The sequence below is a fragment of the Schistocerca gregaria genome, chromosome 1 (genome assembly GCF_023897955.1).
Source record: "Schistocerca gregaria isolate iqSchGreg1 chromosome 1, iqSchGreg1.2, whole genome shotgun sequence".
NCBI lineage: Eukaryota > Metazoa > Arthropoda > Insecta > Orthoptera > Acrididae > Schistocerca > Schistocerca gregaria.
In genome coordinates, this window is record NC_064920.1 from 199658861 (window position 1) to 199679888 (window position 21028).

Here is a 21028-nt window from a genome sequence, read left to right on the forward strand (position 1 = left end):
GTGGTGGTGATGGTGGTGGCTGTTGTGGTGGTGATGGTGGTGGCTGTTGTGGTGGTGATGGTGGTGGCTGTTGTGGTGGTGATGGTGGTGGCTGTTGTGGTGGTGATGGTGGTGGCTGTTGTGGTGGTGGTTGCAACAATGATGGTGGTGGTGGTTGTTCCAACAATGGTGGTGGTGGTTGCAGTGGCGACAGCAGTGCTGATTGCTGTGGTGGTGGTAGCAGCAGTTGCAATGGTGGTGGTGGTGGTTGCAGTGGTGGTGGTGGCGATGGTGGTGGGTTCAATGGTGGGTGTTTGGTGGTTGTGGTGGTGGTGGTGGTTGCGGTGGTTGTGGGTAAACTTTGGTGAAAGTGACAATAACGTGTGTTGTTTCTGTGGAGACTGATTTTACCTTGAGGTGATTGTGAACACTCGCCCTTTTCAATTGTCATTCTGATGCTCCTTCCACAGAATGTCAAATACTTTGACTGGGACTAGTAACGGGCTAAGTGTAAATGTCGAGCAATATGTGACTTTCTCTATGGTGGACAGGACACAGGTTATTATACTTGCTTTCAGAACGAACTGAAAATGCAGGGCAGGAACGTACTTGTGAACCTCGCATCATCTATCAAAGCCACCTCACGACTATAATTAAAATAATTAAGAGCAATAGAAGGAGATGAGGATACAGGTGCGCCATTAAAAAGTCTTCTTAGCTGAACATATAGTTACACCATCTCGTTGCACTCTCAAGCCCGCCGGATATAGCCTGGGGCACATGAACGACAGTGGTAATCGCTCTTTTGTTTAGAACACGTAGAGGAAAGAGAGAGAATTTTTCAACGGTTGTTACACCGAATATGATGTTGAATTTAGAGCATTCCGCAGCATGGTCGCCAACATCCTTACTAGATATCAACATGCACATCTCGCGGTTTGAAAGAGATCTGTCGTGATGACTGGGTGTTGTGTGCTGTCCTTAGGTTAGTTAGGTTTAAGTAGTTCTAAGTTCTAGGGGACTGATGACCATAGATGGTAAGTCCCATTGTGCTCAGAGCCATTTGAATCATTTTTTTGAAAGAGATCTGTTCACACGTGCCAGACTGTTGCGACGATTTCCATGAACACCAACCAGTATATTTTTGCACATTTTCAAAGAATTACCGAAACAAACATGTAATTCGTGTGTACGAGGGATACACTAATCCCAACTGAGTACTGCCAAATAAGAATCTAATAGTGCAAAATGAATATTTACTCTTTTACTGACCTAAACAACGTACACGTTGCAGCAACAACTAGAGCTAATAGCAGCTGTTCAAACTGACCACCGCCCGTCTCACTGCTTGCATTGACACACCTAAATATTGTGTTCAAAGCCCTTCGGCCCCATCACTGCGTCACCAGTGCTCTTCACACACTGTTCATCGCAGTGTGCAATTCACGGAAAAATTGATGGGTGCTTATGCCAGAATCTTCTTCCGCACGATATTGTCATTATCTAAAATTTATACTCTGCAATACTTTGCCCACATTCTTGCCTAGATCTCTGTAGCTTGAACGATTCAGCTTCTATGTGCGGCAATAAATTCTATCCCATAGAGATAAAGCCTGTTGCGGAACTTTTCTCTGTAGACAATCTACGCTAAAATAAAAGAGACTGCTTAGATCAAGCTTGTCCGTCCTCTTCTGGAGTATTGCTCAGTGTGGGACCCACATCATATGGGATTGATGGAGAACATCAGAAAAGTTGAAAGACGGCTAGCTTGTTTTGTAGGAGAGAGAGTGTCATGGATATCACACATGAATTGGAATGGCTATCGCTAAAGCTATGGTGTTTTTTCGTTACGGCAGGATCTTGATTTGAAATTTCGCCGATTGCGAAAATATTCTGTTGCCGTTCACTTACTCAATCAGAAATGATCATCCTGATAAAATAAATCAAAGCTCGCACAGAAAGATTTACATGTTCGTTTTTCCGGTTCGATATCGTTCGAGAGTAGAACGGCAGAGAAGTAGTTTGAAGGTGGTTCGACGAACCCTCTGCCAGGCGCTTAATTGTGAATCGCAGAGTAATCATGTAGATGCAGATGTTCGGTTTCAAAGATACTACATGCTGCTGTACTATACATTAAAGCCAGTTGAACTATGCATAATGTTACAACTAAAATAAATTCAAAAAAAGCAAAACGCAAAACAACTTACACGCCACTGGAGGGATCCTTCACTAAACATTTAAACAAATATATCAATGTACACATGGGTGAGAAACTAAATTTCCATGAACGCATAGAGGTAACAACAGACAAACTTGATTTTTTTTTCCTTTATACACACAAACTGGCGAAGCTAAATCCAAATGAATGCAGACTACCTGCACGAGTTATACGAACATTCCATTCAGCCCTCTTCGAATTAGTACTGTGTTCTATGTTTAGCGGCCAGTACATGGACACACAGATTGATCCTAATTACAAAGTAGGTGCTGCTCAGACGAGGACTATGAAGTGTCGTGATTAGACTATCAGGGACGTTCCGGGCCACGTGAGTGGAAGCATTGTGCGTGGTACCTACAATGTACCCTATTGATATCACCATCAGATATTAGCCTGCATTGTCCTTCTTGCCGATTGGGAGACTGGGCCAGGAAACTACAATTACTGAGGTACATAAACAAAAGAACTGGCGGATGGATACTTGCAAGGTGTATGGAGGACAGAGTACATGAATTTTTCCCTGATATAAGGGAACGGATAAGATTGAAACAAAAAGATCTTAGCCGCGATATTGTGCAGTTCTTCACTGGACACGGACCGAAGAGCACGCGCGTAAATCGCATGACTAAGGTACACACGTAAGTGTATATGTAGGGAAGAAGGTTACCCAGAACACACAACCTTTTTCTGCATGCAACACCGAAACATGAGAGAAAAACTACAATTAGGCTACAGAAACACAGAACCCCCAGATCTACACGACAATTAGAAACGAAGGAGAGTAAACGCAACCGAACGTGATAAAGGATTACTTTTCTAAGTCAAAACCTACAAGCACGGCCTTGTAAGCGAGAAACCTTCATGCAATCTAATGACAGATTCAACGGTGTGAAAGAAGAAGCAGAAGAAGAAGACAGACTTATGACAATAGAACTGCGGGCACAGGACACTATCTTACCACGTCAGTAATAAGGCATAAATTATATGAAGTGTGTTCAAATGAAAAGGTACGGAACGTCGTAACATCCAAATCGGTTGAAATTTCCAGCTTTGGGACAACTTAGTGGGACATCTACGCAATGGAAGCATGCGTCGTCACCTTTCACCGCCTCCACACTTACCAGGTAAGGTGATGCTCACCGTCTTTTTCGACGTCACAGGTCCGATACGCATACGAACAGGGGAAAACCATTAACACTGAGTGTACTATGAGACACTCGGTAGCCCACGCATTGCCAAGGGCAAACGGCCTGGGCTGCTCACGGAGAGAGTGATTCTGCTCCACGATAACCCCTGTCCATAGTCTCCAAAGTCTCACAAAATGTAGTGGACAAACGCGAGCAGGTTGAACATCAGCCCTAAAGCCGGCACACGTCGTCCTGCTTCTGCCACGTATTTGGTTCGATAAAAATACATCTCGCAGAGAAGCACTTCAATGTGACGACGAACTGGAGCCATTGGTGGACTGGCTCAGAAATTCTGGGAACAGGGAAACCTTTGGCTCGTGAAACTGTGGGATAGCTATGCGCGGTCACCTTTGAATGAAAACTTTCTGTCCAAATCCGAAAAAGTGTGCACTATTAGGTACGGTCAATCTGGTATCCATTGTATTCCACGTAAATTCGATAAGACGTACATCTGGTAGATTGTGCGAACAGTCGAAGGAAGATGTCAGGAGCACAGGAGACGTACCGAACTCAACCAACTGAACGACTCACTTCTAGTAACATGAAACCATGGCATAAATTTTACTCGTTTATTGGTAAATTACAGTACAGAGCGGAGCTTGAGATACTCTAAAGTATGCGCTAGCATTCTGTGAATGTAACAAGTAACGCCATTTGACAGAAGCGTAAAGAACTACTTGCACAAATATTTTCCTATATGAAGAAACTTGTAAATGCTGATACTATTACTTTCGTGTTTAATTCTTTCAAAAGATTAATAATACAGAAACTACGTGGGTTGGAACTTTAATAGTGGCGACTATTTATTTACAGCTCGTACAAAATAGACAGTGTTTCAAAGTTTTACTTACCTTCAAGTTATCACCAGCATTGTGTATAACTAGTTGCCAGCGATGCTGAAGTCGTAGGATACTCTCAGCAGCTCCAGTTGTGTTGACAGATCGAGAGGCGCGGTCTATTGAGCGACGAATTTGTAGCAGTTGTGAAGCGAGTGCCGTGAAGTGTTTCTGTCAGTTTAGAAATTGAGTTCAACTTACGAGGGCGTAAGTCAGGGCAGTGCAGTAGGTGGTACAGCACTTAGCAGCCCCATCAGTCAAACAAATCAGTGGCAGCTTGCACTGTACGTTATTGAGCATTGTCGATCAAAATGATGGTCAGGTCCTGCAGAAAGTGTCATCACTTCTGTCTCTATGCCATTCATTTTTGGAACACAATCTACGACCAGCTTAGAGACAGAGGTGATGACGCTTTCTGCAGGACCTGACCATCATTTTGCAGGACAATGCTCAAGCAAGCCGTTACTGATTTGTTTGACTGATGGGGTTGATAAGTGCTATAACACCTACTGCACTCCCCTGACTTACGCCCTCGTAAGTTGAACTCAATTTGTGAAGTGAAGGAAACACTCCACGGCAGTCGCTTCAGAACTGCTACAAATTCGTCGGACAATAGACCGCGCTGCTCGAACTGTCAACACAACTGGCACTGCTGAGAGTATCCTACGACTTCCACATCGGTGGCAACGGGTTATACACAAAGCTGGTGACTACTTTGAAGGTCAGTAAAACTTTGAAACACGTACCTATTTTGTACGAGCTGTAAATAAATAGTTGCCACTATTAAAGTTCCAGCCCTCGTATTAAATACGTAGTGAAGGAAAATGCAGCTGCACGGGAGCTAGGTAATGACTATTTTTGTATTAGCTTTGCGTACAGCTACAGTCTGCGGCAGTTTTGTTGTTGTGTGATGTCCTCGTAATACACCAGCAGAACGCGTTTGTGAAGATGATAAAAGGAATGCACACGGGAATTTTTTTTTTTTTTTTTTTTTTTTTTTTTTTTTTTTTTGTCATCAGTCTACTGACTGGTTTGATGCGGCCCGCCACGAATTCCTTCCTGTGCTAACCTCTTCATCTCAGAGTAGAACTTGCATCCTACGTCCTCAATTATTTGCTTGACGTATTCCAATCTCTGTCTTCCTCTACAGTTTTTGCCCTCTACAGCTCTAGTACCATGGAAGTCATTCCCTCATGTCTTAGCAGATGGTCTATCATCCTGTCCCTTTTCCTTATCAGTGTTTTCCACATATTCCTTTCCTCTCCGATTCTGCGTAGAACCTCCTCATTCCTTACCTTATCAGTCCACCTAATTTTCAACATTCGTCTATAGCACCACATCTCAAATGCTCCGATTCTCTTCTGTTCCGGTTATCCCACAGTCCATGTTTCACTACCATACAATGCTGTACTCCAGACGTACATCCTCAGAAATTTCTTCCTCAAATTGAGGCCGGTATTTGATATTAGTAGACTTCTCTTGGCCAGAAATGCCTTTTTTGCCATAGCGAGTCTGCTTTTGATGTCCTCCTTGCTCCGTCCGTCATTGGTTATTTTACTGCCTAGGTAGCAGAATTCCTTAACTTCATTGACTTCGTGACCATCAATCCTGATGTTAAGTTTCTCGCTGTTCTCATTTCTAACACTTCTCATTACCTTCGTCTTTCTCCGATTTACTCTCAAACCATACTGTGTACTCATTAGACTGTTCATTCCGTTCAGCAGATCATTTAATTCTTCTTCACTTTCACTCAGGATAGCAATGTCATCAGCGAATCGTATCATTGATATCCTTTCACCTTGTATTTTAATTCCACTCCTGAACCTTTCTTTTATTTCCATCATTGCTTCCTCGATGTACAGATTGAAGAGTAGGGGCGCAAGGCTACAGACTTGTCTTACACCCTTCTTAATACGAGGACTTCGTTCTTGATGGCCCACTCTTTATTATTCCCTCTTGGTTGTTGTACATATTGTATATGACCCGTCTCTCCCTATAGCTTACCCCTACTTTTTTCAGAATCTTGAACAGCTTGCACCATTTTATATTGTCGAATGCTTTTTCCAGGTCGACAAATCCTATGAACGTGTCTTGATTTTTCTTTAGCCTTGCTCTCATTATTAGCCGTAACGTCAGAATTGCCTCTCTCGTGCCTTTACTTTTCCTAAAGCCAAACTGATCGTCACCTAGCGCATTCTCAATTTTCTTTTCCATTCTTCTGTATATTATTCTTGTAAGCAGCTTCGATGCATGAGCTGTTAAGCTGATTGTGCGATAATTCTCGCACTTGTCAGCTCTTGCCGTCTTCGGAATTGTGTGGATGATGCTTTTCCGAAAGTCAGATGGTATGTCGCCAGACTCATATATACACACCAACGTGAATAGTCGTTTTGTTGCCACTTCCCCTAATGATTTTAGAAATTCTGATGGATGTTATCTATCCCTTCTGCCTTATTTGACTGTAAGTCCTCCAAAGCTCTTTTAAATTCCGATTCTAATACTGGATCCCCAATCTCTTCTAAATCGACTCCTGTTTCTTCTTCTATCACATCAGACAAATCTTCACCCTCATAGAGGCTTTCAATGTATTCTTTCCACCTATCAGCTCTCTCCTCTGCATTTAACAGTGGAATTCCCGTTGCACTCTTAATGTTACCACCGTTGCTTTTAATGTCACCAAAGGTTGTTTTGACTTTCCTGTATGCTGAGTCTGTCCTTCCGACAATCATATCTTTTTCGATGTCTTCACATTTTCCCTGCAGCCATTTCGTCTTAGCTTCCCTGCACTTCCTATTTACTTCATTCCTCAGCGACTTTTATTTCTGTATTCCTGATTTTCCCGGAACATGTTTGTACTTCCTCCTTTCATCAATCAACTGAAGTATTTCTTCTGTTACCCATGGCTTCTTTGCAGCTACCTTCTTTGTACTTATGTTTTCCTTCCCAACTTCTGTGATGGCCCTTTTTAGAGATGTCTATTCCTCTTCAACTGTGCTGCCTACTGCGCTATTCCTTATTGCTGTATCTATAGAGTTAGAGAACTTCAAACGTATCTCGTCATTCCTTAGAACTTCCGTATCCCACTTCTTAGCGTATTGATTCTTCCTGACTAATGTCTTGAACTTCAGCCTACTCTTCATCACTACTATATTGTGATCTGAGTCTGTATCTGCTCCTGGGTACGCCTTACAATCCAGTATCTGATTTCGAAATCTCTGTCTGGCCATTATGTAATCTAATTGAAATCTTCCCGTATCTCCCGGCCTTTTCTAAATATACCTCCTCCTCTTGTGATTCTTGAACAGGGTATTCGCTATTACTAGCTCAAACATTAAGGTTATTTGCCACTAAAACACTACCACGAAGACAAGAAGACAGCTAAATGACACTTTTCTTTGTAAAGTGCAGTTTCCCTAGAAATAAAAATCTTATCATCGCTGTGGGCACTACCGGTAATTAAAATTAGCAGGGGTGGGGTTGGGTTGACTAGGGGGAAGAGACCAAACAGTGAGGTCAGGTCTCATCGGATCAGGGAAGGATGGGGAAGGAAGTCGGCCGTGCCCTGTAAAAGGAACCACCCCGGCATTTGCCTGGAGCGATCCAATTCAGGATGTACGTGCGCGGGACTGAACCGTCGTCCTCCCGAATGCGAGTCCAGTGTGCTAACCACTGCGCCACCTCGCTCGGTTTAAAATTAGTAAAATTCATCTCTGTGTCAGTGGATTGCCGGCCGCCGTGACCGAGCGGTTCTAGGCGCTTCAGTCCAGAACCGCGCTGCTGCTATCGTCGCAGGTTCCAATCCTGCCTCGGGTGTGGATGTGTGTGATGTCCTTAGGTTAGTTAGGTTTAAGTAGTTCTAAGGCTAGGGGACTGATGCCATCAGATGTCAAGTCCCACAGTACTAACAGCCATTTGAGCCATTTTTGTCAGTCGACTATTTTCCTAACCCCCTTTCATAAAACATTTGGTACTGAGTGAAATACAACATACTGTTCTGTCATTGCAGTAATCTGACATAAGTGCACAGTATTCCGTTTACGAACACTTGTCTATTTCATAATTAGTAGTTTAGTGGTATGTGTGACAGAGTGAGCGATTATTATGTCCACGGAGAGTTTCGCCAGCACTCCAATGCTGTCTATGTTTTATTTATTACTAGTTTCAAAATTATCAGTACATGCGCAAGAAACAGTACTTTTCCGTGTACTTGAAATTTGCTTATAGTATGACGTTTGGTAGTCAGATGCCCACGTACATTTTTTTTGCATAAATCCATACTGCTAAATTATAAAATCCCGACAGCTGCTTTGTAGGCTGTGTTCTAAAGGGAGCCTACTGGTAGACAAGCATTGTTTATACCTTTCGAAGCAGTACGAGGAAATCGACAGGTCATGTCTCCAGAGAAACAGACATACCTCACAATGTCGTGAAGATTTTACACAAACGGCTGCGGAACATATGCAAGCTTAGCAGTCAGATAATAAGCCCTGACGTTCTGAGTTTGCTAGTAACATGCCAAACCGATTCGGTGCAGTCAGTGAATATTTCCGAAGAAACGACTATTTTTAAGTCATCAGTCTTCTGCCTGGTTTGATGCGGTCCCCCACGAATTCATTTCCTGAACTTTTTCATCTCAGAGTAGGAACTGCAGCCTAAGTCATCAATCATCTGCTGGATGTATTCCAGTCTCCGTCTCCCTCTACAGTTTTTACCCTCTAAGGCACCCTCTAGTATCGTGGAAGTTACTCCCTGATGTCTTAACAGGTTACCTATCATTCTGTCCCTTCTTCTTGTCGGTGTTTTCCTTATGTTCCTTTCCTCGCCTATTCTGCGGAGAACATCCTCATTACTTACGTGCCGGCCGCTGTGGCTGAGCGGTCCTAGGCGCTTCAGTCTAGAACCGCGATGCCGCAATGGTCGCAGGTTCGAATACTGCCTCGGGCATGGATGTCTGTCATGTCCTTGGCTTAGTTAGGTTTAAGTAGTTCTAAGTCCATGGGACTGATGACCTCGGATGTTAAGTTCCATAGTGGTTAGAGCCATTTGACCCATATTCCATACGTTATCCGTCCAACTTCAAATGGTTCAAATGGCTCTGAGCACTATGGGACTTAACATCTGAGGTCATCAGTCTCCTAGAACTTAGAACTACTTAAACCTAACTAACCTAAGGACACCACACACATCCATGACCGAGGCAGGATTCGAACCTGCGATCGTAGCGGTTCCAGACTGAAGCGCCTAGAACCGCTCGGCCATCCCGGCCGGCTATCCGTCCAACTATTTTTCAGCATTCTTCCGTAGCACCACATCTCAAAGGCTTCGATTCTCTGCTGTTCTGGTTTTCCCAAGTCCATGTCTATCATACAAGCATGTGCTCTAATCATACACTCAGAAATGTGTTCCTCAAATTAAGGCATATATTTGACACTAGCACACTACTTTTGGCCAGGAACGCCTTTTTCGCCAGTGCTAGTCTGCTTTTTATGTCCTCCTTGCTCCGTCCGTCATGGTTTATTTTGCTGCCTAGGTAGCAGAATTCCTTCACTTCGTCTATTTCGTGATCACCAATTATAATGTTTTTTTAAGTTTCTCGCTGTTCTCATTTCTGCTACCTCCCATTGCTTTGGACTTTCTTCGGTGTACTCCTGGACAGTAAACAGGCGTAATGTGTGGATATGAGCTGGGAGAATCTGCATATCGTGTTAGAACAGACAAGGGGCAACCCGAAGTGAACGTGTGGTCCAGCTAGCGGAACACAGTTATTGGACCGTTGTTTTTCACTGAACGCACGATTATGGCAACAGTTTACCAGGAAATGTTGGGACTCTAGGTTATACGTAAGTTACATGTATTTTAACCATGGTTAGTATTTCAACAAGATGGTGCACAGCCAAACTGGAGACTGTTTGTTCGCCAGTTATTGGAGCAAATCTTACCACGTAAATGCATCTGTAGAGATATTCCAACATCATGGCCGCCAGGTACGTTAAGAATAAAGTGTTCAGTCCACCAGTTTCTGACATGTGAACTTTTACGGCAAGAATATGAGAAGCTGTAGGTGCGGTGGCGGTGTTCGGCAAAGACATGGGCGAAATTGAGTATAGCCAAGACATTCTAGGGTAGCAAACGGGGCATAAGTGGAACTATATACGTAAAAAACTAGTACTTAAGCTACCACTTGCAAGAAACCGTATAGCTCTATCTGTGTATATAAAGGGAAATGTCCTGACTGATTCCCCATCGCCCAGACCAAAAGGCTATGGACAGAAACTTGAAATTTGCAGAGGATGTTGTTCTTGTATCATAGGCGTCGTCTAAGACAGGATTTTTCGAAATTCTACCCCTATCTATTTGGTTTTACACTGTTTCAAAATGTTCAAATGTGTGTGAAATCATATGGGACTTAACTGCTAAGGTCATCAGTCCCTAAGGTTACACACTACTTAACCTAAATTATCCTAAGGACTAACACACACACCCATGCCCGAGGGAGGACTCGAACCTCCGCCGGGACCAGCCGTACACTGTTTACATAGTGTGTTGATTTACACATGAACAATGGGCGCAACAACAGAAAATTACGAGTAATTAAAAATATAGTTCGGAGCACACAGTAAACGCGAGCGAATCGTGGTCGTTAAGCTAGTCTAGTACAGTCTCTGAGTAATAGTTTTTTGTAATCAAAGGAAGACATTATGCAGAACCTGTATTTCGACTCACCTACCTGGATGCCCGAACAATACAAAAGAATTAATTTACCGGGAAAGCTTAAGATCACACAAAGTAATTACTGTTGCGGCCTCACAGTGCACGGGACTAGGCAGCTAGCGTTGACGTGCATGCAGATGTCCAACGTCACGAGAGGCAGCGCCGTCGACACACAGCACGAAGTGCTTAGCGTGATTTTACGCTCTCGGCGCTCATGAGGGGAAGTTTTCGGATTTATGTGCCTAACAAACCGTACAGTTTTTTTCACGAGAATGGATGCGCGTAGAATTTCTATGTTGGCTCTATTAAAACAAACGTGTCCTCCCTTGAACATATGCTGGTCATGTTGTTGTGTCAGTGGTTTACATAAATAAAAGCTTAAATATCCGTGAACGCGTAATAAGACAAAAATGAAAAATGGCCATCCAGTAAGGACATCAGGTTATAAAAGTTCACCAAATCGAACAAACTAACTCCTGACAGAGGGCGCACTTATATGTACATAACATCAATTATATGGATATTACTTTTGTCAGTTTCATAGGGAAGTCTCACAATCTTTTAGAAAAAAAGTGGAGGGGATTTTTTTTTCCCTACAGCTACTCTCCGTTTCATATCGTTGCGCCTTCTCAAAAGACGCTATAATGAAACGTCGTTACTAGCGATGTCATATTTTATGTTATTCTCTTGTAAAGGTTTAATCGACGAAATATTATCAGTTACCATTTAATTATAGCAAATCCTACGAAGGAAAGCACATTCTGATGCACCTCCAGTCTTCCGTTTTCTTAAAATGGTGTAGCTTCATAACAAGGGACATAATACACTAAGGCGCCAAAGAAACTGGTAAAGGCAAGCATTTTCAAATACAGAGATAAGTAAACAGAATACGGCGCTGTGGTCGGCAACGCCTGTATGAGACAACAAATGTCTGGAGCAGATCGGTTGCTGTTGCTACAATGGCCCGTTATCAAGATTTAAGGAAGTTTGAACGTGGTGTTATAATCTGCGCACGAGCGACGAGACACAGCATTTCCGAGGTAATGATGAACTGGGGATTTTCCCGCGTGACAGTTTCACGAGTCCACCGTGAATAGCACGAAACCGGTAAAACATAAAATCTCCGACATCGCTGCGTCAGGAAAAAGATCCTGCAAGAACGTGACCCTCGATCACAGAAGAGAATCGTTGAACGTGACAGAAGTGCAAACCTTCCACAGATTTCAATGCTGGGCCAGCAACAAGTGTCAGCGTGCGAACCATTCAACGAAATATCAGCGACATGGGCTTTCGAAGTCGAAGGCCCACTCGTGTATCGTTGATGACTGCACGACAAAGCTTTGCGCCTGACCTGGGCCCGTCAACATCGACATTGGACTGTCGATTACTGGAAACATGTTCCCTGGTCAGGCGAATCTCGTTTTGAATTATATGGACCTGATTGACGTGTACGGTTATGGAGACAACCTCAAGAATCCGTGAACCATGCTTTTCAGCAGGGGACTGTTCAAGCTGGTGGAGGCTCTGTAATGGCGTGGGGCGTGTGCAGTTGGAGTCATACGTGACCTCTGGTACGTTTAGATACGACAGGTGACACGCACGTAAGCATCTTGTCTGGTCACCTGCATCCATTCTTGTCCACTGTGCATTGCGACGGACTTGGGAAATTCCAGCACGACAATGCGACACCCCACAAGTCCAGAATTGCTGCAGAGTGGCGCCAGGAACACTCTTCTGGGTTTAAACGTTTCCGCTGGCCACCAGACTCTCCAGACATTAACATTACTGAGCATATCTGGGTTGCCTTGCAGCGTGCAGTACAGAAGATACCTCCATCCTCTCTTACTCTTACGGATTTATGGACAGCCCTGCACGATATGCCACGTCGTGTTGCCGTACTTCTGCGTGCTCGCGAAGGCCCCACACTAAACTGGTTGTTACAAAAAGGTATGGCCAATCTTTCAGGACACATTTTTCACACACAAATAAAGAAAAGATGTTATGTGGACATGTGTCCGGAAACGCTTAATTACCATGCCAGAGCTCATTTTAGTTTCGTCAGTATATACTGTACTTCCTCAATTCGCCGCCATGATTTCATACGGGATACTCTACCTGTGCTGCCAGAACATGTGGCTTTACAAGTACGACAAAACATGTGGTTCATGCACGATGGAGCTCCTGCACATTTCAGTCGAAGTGTTCGTACGCTTCTCAACAACAGATTCGGTGACCAATGGATTGGTAGAGGAGGACCAATTCCATGGCCTCCACGCTCTCCTGACCTCAACCCTCTTGACTTTCATTTATGGGGGCATTTGAAAGCTCTTGTCTACGCAACACCGGTACCAAATTTAGAGACTCTTCGTGCTTGTATTGTGGACTGCTGTGATACAATACACCATTCTCGAGGGATGCATCAGCGCATCAGAGATTCCACGCGACGGAGGGTGGATGCACGTATCCTCGCTAACGGAGGACATTTTGAACATTTCCTGTAACAAAGTGTTTGAAGTCACGCTGGTACGTTCTGTTGTTGTGTGTTTCCATTCCATGATTAATGTTATTTGAAGAGAAGTAATAGAATGAGCTCTAACATGGAAATTTAGCATTTCCGGACACATGTCAACATAACATATTTTCTTTCTTTGTGTGTGAGGAATGTTTCCTGAAAGTTTGGCCGTACCTTTTTGTAACACCCTGTATTGGTTCAAATGGCTCTGAGCACTATTGCACTTAACTGCTGAGATCATCAGTCTTCTAGAACTTAGAACTACCAATAACGATTCGTCCACGAGACACTCAATCTGTTGGTTTGAAACTTTCCGGCAGATTAAAACTGTGTACCAGACCGAGACTCGAACTCGGGAGCTTTGCCTTTCACGGACAAGCCTCTACCAGCTGAGTTACCCAAGCACGACTCACGGCCCGTCATCACAATTTTACCTCCGCCGGTATCTCGTCTTGTTTTAATCTGCCAGGAAGTTCCAAATCAGCGCACATTCCGCGGCAGAGTGAAAATTTCATTCTGACAATCTGTTGGTGTTCATAAATAGCATATATTTATAGACTGTAACATATACTGAGCAAGACAAATATGGCAGGAGGACAACGGTTCAATCCCGCGTGCGGCCATCCTGATTTAGGTTTTCCTTGATTTCCCTAAATCGCTCCAGGCAAATGCCGGGATGGTTCCTTTGAAAGGGCACGGCCGACTTCCTTCCCCATCCTTCGCTAATCCGATGAGACCGTTGACCTCGCTGTTTGGTCTCTTCCCACAAACAACCCCAACCAAATATGGCGTCTTGTGACACAGAAAGCCTTCTTGCTTCCTATTGCATCTACATTTATACTCCTCAAGCTACCCAACGGTGTGTGGCGGAGGGCACTTTACGTGCTACTGTCATAACCTCCCTTTTCTGTTCCAGTCGCGTATGGTTCGCGGGAAGAACGACTGTCTGAAAGCCTCCGTGCGCGCTCGAATCTCTCTAATTTTACATTCGTGATGTCATATGGAGGTATAAGTAGGGGGAAGCAATATATTCGATACCTCATCCAGAAACGCACCCTCTCGAGACCTGGCGAGCAAGCTACACCGCGATGCAGAGCGCCTCTCTTGCAGAGTATGCCACTGGAATTTGCTAAACATCTCTGTAACGCCATCGCGGTTACCAAATAACACTGTGAGGAAACGCGCCGCTCTTTGGATCTTCTCTATCTCCTCCGTCAACCCGACCTGGTACGGATCCCACACTGATGAGCAATACTCAAGTATAGGTCGAACGAGCGTTTTGTAAGCCACCTCCTTTGTTGATGGACTACATTTTCTAAGGACTCTCCCAATGAATCTCAATCTGGCACCCGCCTCACCAAAAATTAATTTTATATGATCATTCCACTTCAAATCGTTCCGCACGCATACTCCCAGATATTTAACAGAAGTAACTGCTACCAGTGTTTGTTCCGCTATCATATAATCATACCATAAAGGATCCTTCTTTCTATGTATTCGCAATATATTACATTTGTCTATGTTAAGGGTCAGTTGCCAGTCCCTGCACCAAGTGCCTATCCGCTGCAGATCTTCCTGCAATTCGCTACAATTTTCTAATGCTTCAAGTTCTCTGTATACTACAGCATCATACGCGAAAAGCCGCATGGAACTTCAGACACTATCTACTAGGTCATTTATATATATTGTGAAAAGCTATGGTCTCATAACACTCCCCTATGGCACGCCAGAGGTTACTTTGACGTCTGTGGACGTCTCTCCATTGATAACAACATGCTGTGTTCTGTTTGCTAAAAACTCCTCAATCCAGCCACACAGCTGGTCCTATATTCCGTAGGCTCTTCCTTTGTTTATCAGGCGACAGTGCGCAACTGTATCGAACGCCTTTCGGAAGTCAAGGAAAATATCATCTACCTGGGAGCCTGTATCTAATATTTTCTGGGTCCCATGAACAAATAAAGCGACTTGGGTCTCACACGATCGCTGGTTCTGCTTTACGTCGTACGTTACGTAATTATCGTTGAACTTATTTTGTGCTTCACGTGACGAAATGGCTTCTCAACGTGACGTCACAAAACTCGCGGGGGCGCCTCGTCAACTCGACCCGCGCCGACGGCTTTAGGCTTTAAGCCGCAAAGTCAGAATTACTGCTGGTGCCCACTTCCGCGCAGACCTCTAGCGCCGACTTTGGCCGGCGGGCAGCACGGCACAGGTACACGTGGGAAGCTGCCCACGCCGTGCGGCCCGCCCGGCCAGCGGCTGGAACAAGAGGCGGCGGTTTTTCCGTTAATTACGGCCCGCCAATCAGCGGCTCAATTTCCGGCGCGGGTTTTAAGGCGGGCGCGGTGTGGCTCGGCGCCCCTCGTAATTAAATTCGGCCCCGGCGCCTCCCACGTGGGACAGGCGCCACGTGGCCGACGCCTGCAGCGCACCCCCGCGCCGCTGCGGAAGCGCGGGCGAGCGTCGCGAGGCACACCAACCCCCACAGCACTCCATTAGGTCTATCGGCCCTAATGCCGCCGGCTACCTGTGAGCCGCCAATTACTCACTGCACGTGCAGTGTGAGGTGTTTCGCACAGCGTTCCACAGGGCCCCGTGTAGGGACCCATCCTACAAATATTTTAGCAAAAGGTTAACAATGGACACGATAAAGCAATGAGACGACAATGAATGATGCTTTATTCACGCACCGGTTTACTGCCCGGCGCTTTTCCCCCTCCCCTGCTCCGCCCTGGCCTATTTATAAGTGGGTTACAGCGACAGTTTTTTTACAGAAATCCAGATTTTAAAAAAAATTACACTATATCTCTCACAGCTTTTCAAATTGCTCTACCTTTTGAAACCATTTCAAAAATATCTCAGTCTAAGGTTCTTTAGAGAAGTCACTTAGGGCACTACTGGGACAGCCTCTTCATCGGATGAAAAACGCCGCCCACGAAGTTTTTGCTCCGTCTTTCAGAGGAAGAAGTAGTCACACGGCGCCAGAGCAGGTGAACGCGATTTGTGCGGCGACATTCGCAGTATTTTTTTCCCCCACGAAGTCCTGAGCGGTCTGCACGACGAAGCGAGCGTGCGTGCGTGCGTAGAGTCATGACTCGGCGCGCAGTAGTTTGAAGAAAGATTTGTACTGGAACGAGATTTTCACTCTGCAGTGGAGTGTGCGCTCATATGAAACTTTCTGGCGGATTAATACTGTGTGCCGGACCGAGACTCTAACTCGTGACCTTTGCCTTTCGCGGGCAAGTGCTCTACCAACTGAGCTACCCAAGGACGACTGACGCCCCGTCCTTACAGCTTTACTTCTGCCAGTTAAGTTTGGAAGGTAGGAGACGAGGTACTGGCAGAAGTAAAGTTGTGAGGACGGGACTTGAGTTGTGCTTGGGTAGCTCAGTTGGTAGAGCACTTGCCCGCGAAAGGCAAAGGTCACGAGTTAGAGTCTCGGTCCGGCACACAGTTTTAATCTGCCACGAAGTTTCAAGATTTGTACTGTTCAGCAGCAGAAGAGAACAGCTTACGAGCAACGAGAGGACTTTGCCGACCGAATACAAGTGCTGCTTGAAGACAATGAAAACGTGATAATCAAAGAGATAAGTGAGGCTTAGATTCATTTGGGTGGGGCGGGCGGTTGATGAAAATGGTGGCACTGTGACAGTCAACACTGAACATTACATTCATATGCTTCACACTTTCCTGCTATCACAGCTGCGACGGCGGTATCTTCACAACAAGGGCAACGTTTATTTTCAACAAAATGGTGCCACCCTGGACACTGCAGGTGGAACTATGGACGTGGTTCTGCGCATATTTCCAGGGAGGGTGTGTAGGCATTGTCGTGATGCAGAAGAATTTGCTCCGACTTTGGGTGATGTGGCCATGATTTTCGGCAGACATTCAGTCGCATACCAATGAGCATTGGCTATGCATCGGCGTCATCCACCTTGGTGAAAAAATCGGCGACCATCCTCTTTCCAGAGCTTCAACTTCTCACCTGGCTCTTCGTCTTGGCGTCACAATGATCCACCAATTGAGAGCGCTTTTTGACCGCCGTTTGTCGAATTCTTCAAGTGTTAAATGGCACCAATCCATTCTTGTGAGATTTTAGCCTTCTGCCGCCATGTGGCACCCAATGGGCCCCTATCTTGGTTTGGACTGAATGATCACGAAGGCGATGGTCTGCGCCACGGTCGATCCAATATTTAGCGTCCTTTCGTTGTCACAAAATGCGAGATGAGGATTTAAAAAAAATGTTCAAATGTGTGTGAAATCTTATGGGACTTAACTGCTAAGGTCATCAGTCCCTAAGGTTACACACTACTTAACCTAAATCATCCTAAGGACAAACACACACATCCATGCCCGAGGGAGGACTCGAACCTCCGCGGGGACCAGCCGCACAGTCCATGACTGCAGCGCCTCAGACAGCTCGGCTAATACCGCGCTGCAGATGAGGATCATATTCCATCATTTCGCTCATAGCGTCATAGGCTTTGGCGCTGCGATTGCTGGGTGACCAGCACGAGGTTAATATTCAAGAGATTCCCGAACCCTTGACAATTCACAAATCCAGTACCCAACGGTGGCCAGAGAAGGGGAAGACCACATCAAAACACAGCCAGAGAGAAGAGTGGCATTCTTCTGCATATAATTTTTTTTTTTTTTTTTTTTGTAGTCATTGCACGAAAACCCCAGCGTGACAGACCCATGTTGCACCGTTTCTGGCTCAGCACTGCCTGCATCTTCAATAACCGTAGGCAGCAGACAGTAGTGGAGACACCGCTGTCCGCACGCTCCAAGGTCGAAAAGCGAGGCTCTTTCAACCTGAAAAAGCCTGTTTTCATCAGACTGCTAATAATTTTCGGCACGACCCTCGTGGGGAGGCTGTTACAAAAAGGTACGGCCAAATTTTCAGGAAACATTCCTCACACACAAATAAAGAAAATATGTTATGCGGACATGTGTCCGGAAACTCGGAATTTCCATCTGAGAGCTCATTTTATTACTTCTCTTCAAATCACATTAATCATGGAATGGAAACACACAACAACAGAACGTACCATCGTGACTTCAAACACTTTGTTACAGAAAATGTTCAAAATGTCCTCCGTTAGCGAGGATACATGCATCCACCCTCCGTCGCATGTAATCCCTGATGCGCTGATGCATCCCTCGAGAATGGTGTATTGTATCACAGCAGTCCACAATACGAGAACGAAGAGTCTCTAAATTTGGTACCGGGGTTGCGTAAACAAGAGCTTTCAAATGCCCCCATAAATGAAAGTCAAGAGGGTTGAGGTCCGCCTCTACCAATCCATCGGTCACCGAATCTGTTGTTTAGAAGCGTAGGAACACTTCGACTGAAATGTGCAGGAGCTCCATCGTGCATGAACCACATGTTGTGTCGTACTTGTAAAGGCACATGTTCTGGCAGCACAGGTAGAGTATCCCGTATGAAATCATGGCGGTGAATCGAGGAAGTACAGTACATACTGACGAAACTAAAATGAGCTCTAACATGGAAATTAAGCGTTTCCGGACACATAGCCACATAACATCTTTTCTTTATTTGTGTGTGAGGAATGTTTCCTGAAAGTTTGGCCGTCCCTTTTTGTAACACCCTGTACAATATACACTTTAGGACATGATGTACAAAAGGTACGTTTTATCGTATTTTATCTGTATTTTTCCCTGGCTGACAGTATATTGTGATACGTATTGCTGTATTATGTCGAAAGACACACTGCTCACTAGGTGTACAAATTTGTATATTATAGGTCTGAAGATGGTTCTTACGGACTGAAACCGGCCATCGTCTAAAGAACTGATATTGTGATCAAAGACTGGAATAAAAAACATTTGAAAGACTAGAAACCTTCATTTGAGAAAGTGGACACCACCTGCTCGGTATCATCTTTCATTCATAATGTGCTTTTCAAATGACATGACACTACAAAGATGTTGTTGTAATAAGTTCAATTTTGCGTTACGAATTAGGTGTGTACTGTTGATTTTAAAAACGCGGTCACTCTACCAGTCTTAACAAAAAATAAAGAAAGCATCGTATGGTGTTTTAGACTGGAAGCGTGAAGGTTATGTTCAGCCTAATGCAATCTAAATATAAATGCAAATTTTTCTCCTTGTAAGGCGTCTTTCTGGAAGTAATGAAGCTTTTGGTGGCACCTGTATCTGTCTTTTCTCCATCCTTTTTAGTTCTCTTTATTGTGCGACTGCAACAGCTAGCGGCTACTGCAATACTCTCGAGCACACTTTGTAATGACATTTTTGTTTCCTCGTTTGCCTCTCTTCCGATAAATTTAATGGCATTGCGTATAATCACACGAGCCCGCCTATGAAGAACTTCCTCTGCACCCACAGCGCACGACGACAGCGGTGTCTCGCTAAGTAACAGAACGGTAGCTACGAGAACAATAAGTGTGCAGGTCGGCAGGCGACGTCAACCGTAGGCGGCCAACCGTTCGGAACAAAAGGGCGGATTGGCCCAGCGCTTGGGACGAGAATGAAGGGAGGTGGTCTGATGAATATTGGAAGGATTGGGTCTGAAGTGACCCCTGCCTTCCGTCTGATGATTATTATATCGAAATTATGGGAAAAAATGCGTTTCTGCTCCAGATTGATCGTCAGGTTCGTTTGAGTGAAGGTATCACAAACGAGTGCAACCGTTTTCGAACTGTCTCTACCGCGCATGCACAGTGTCGTCATCGAAACCTTTGCGTGAATCGAGGGCATGTATCGCGTTTCGTTGTTTGACCACCTGTAGCGCTAGTTGACACCTTTCCGCTGTTAGCGTTGCCCAGACTATTATGATATGAATAATGAAACAGTGCATCTGGCACCTATGTTTGTGCTTAGCACAACGCGTTTCGAGAATTTATTCCCATTGTAAATGCAAATATTTACGCAAGTATTTTGTGTGATGTTTGTATGTGTGTTGCGCCTCTCTTTTCACCGTCCTGTTAAGCAGAAAAAACGCACAAAATACTAAGGTAAATATCTGACCATGACAATGAGAAATTCTGGAAACGAGTCGTGTTAATCATCAGTGATACATTATTTAAATACTGAACGACAGTTGCAGGCTTTCCCAAAAATATTGATTGTAATGAATCAAATTAAAAATGGTTCAAATGGCTCTGAGCACTGTGAGACTTGACATCTGAGGTCATCAGTCCCCTAGAACTTACAACTGCTCAAACCTAACTAACCTAAGGACATCAAACACATCCATGCCCGAGGCAGGATTCGAACCTGCAACCGCAGCATTCGCGCGGTTCCGAACTGAAGGGCCTAGAACCGCTCGGCCACAACGGCCGGCTGAGTGAAATCGAGCCAAACGTTTCTGCTTTCCACTTATGATCGGCTCTTCTTGGCGAAGCAGTGATGCAAAACGTTACCTGAAGACGTTCAGAATCATTCCTGACAATCCGCGCTTTCCTCATCATCAACATCCTGTTTTGTTTTACATATTTTTATGGTACGCATATGATGACGAATTTGATAATCTTGATTCACTGAGTGACATTTGGTGACACAAACTCTGTTGCAGAACGACAACACTTACGACAGAATA

General features: G+C 44.7%; 1 protein-coding gene across 2 annotated transcripts in view; it reads right to left on the reverse strand.

Moving 5' to 3' along the window:
* The window catches only part of LOC126336741 (protein yippee-like 2), a 566443-nt gene that overhangs the window by 45141 nt on the left and 500274 nt on the right, over positions 1 to 21028 (reverse strand). The gene's annotated exons all lie outside the window — the stretch shown is intronic.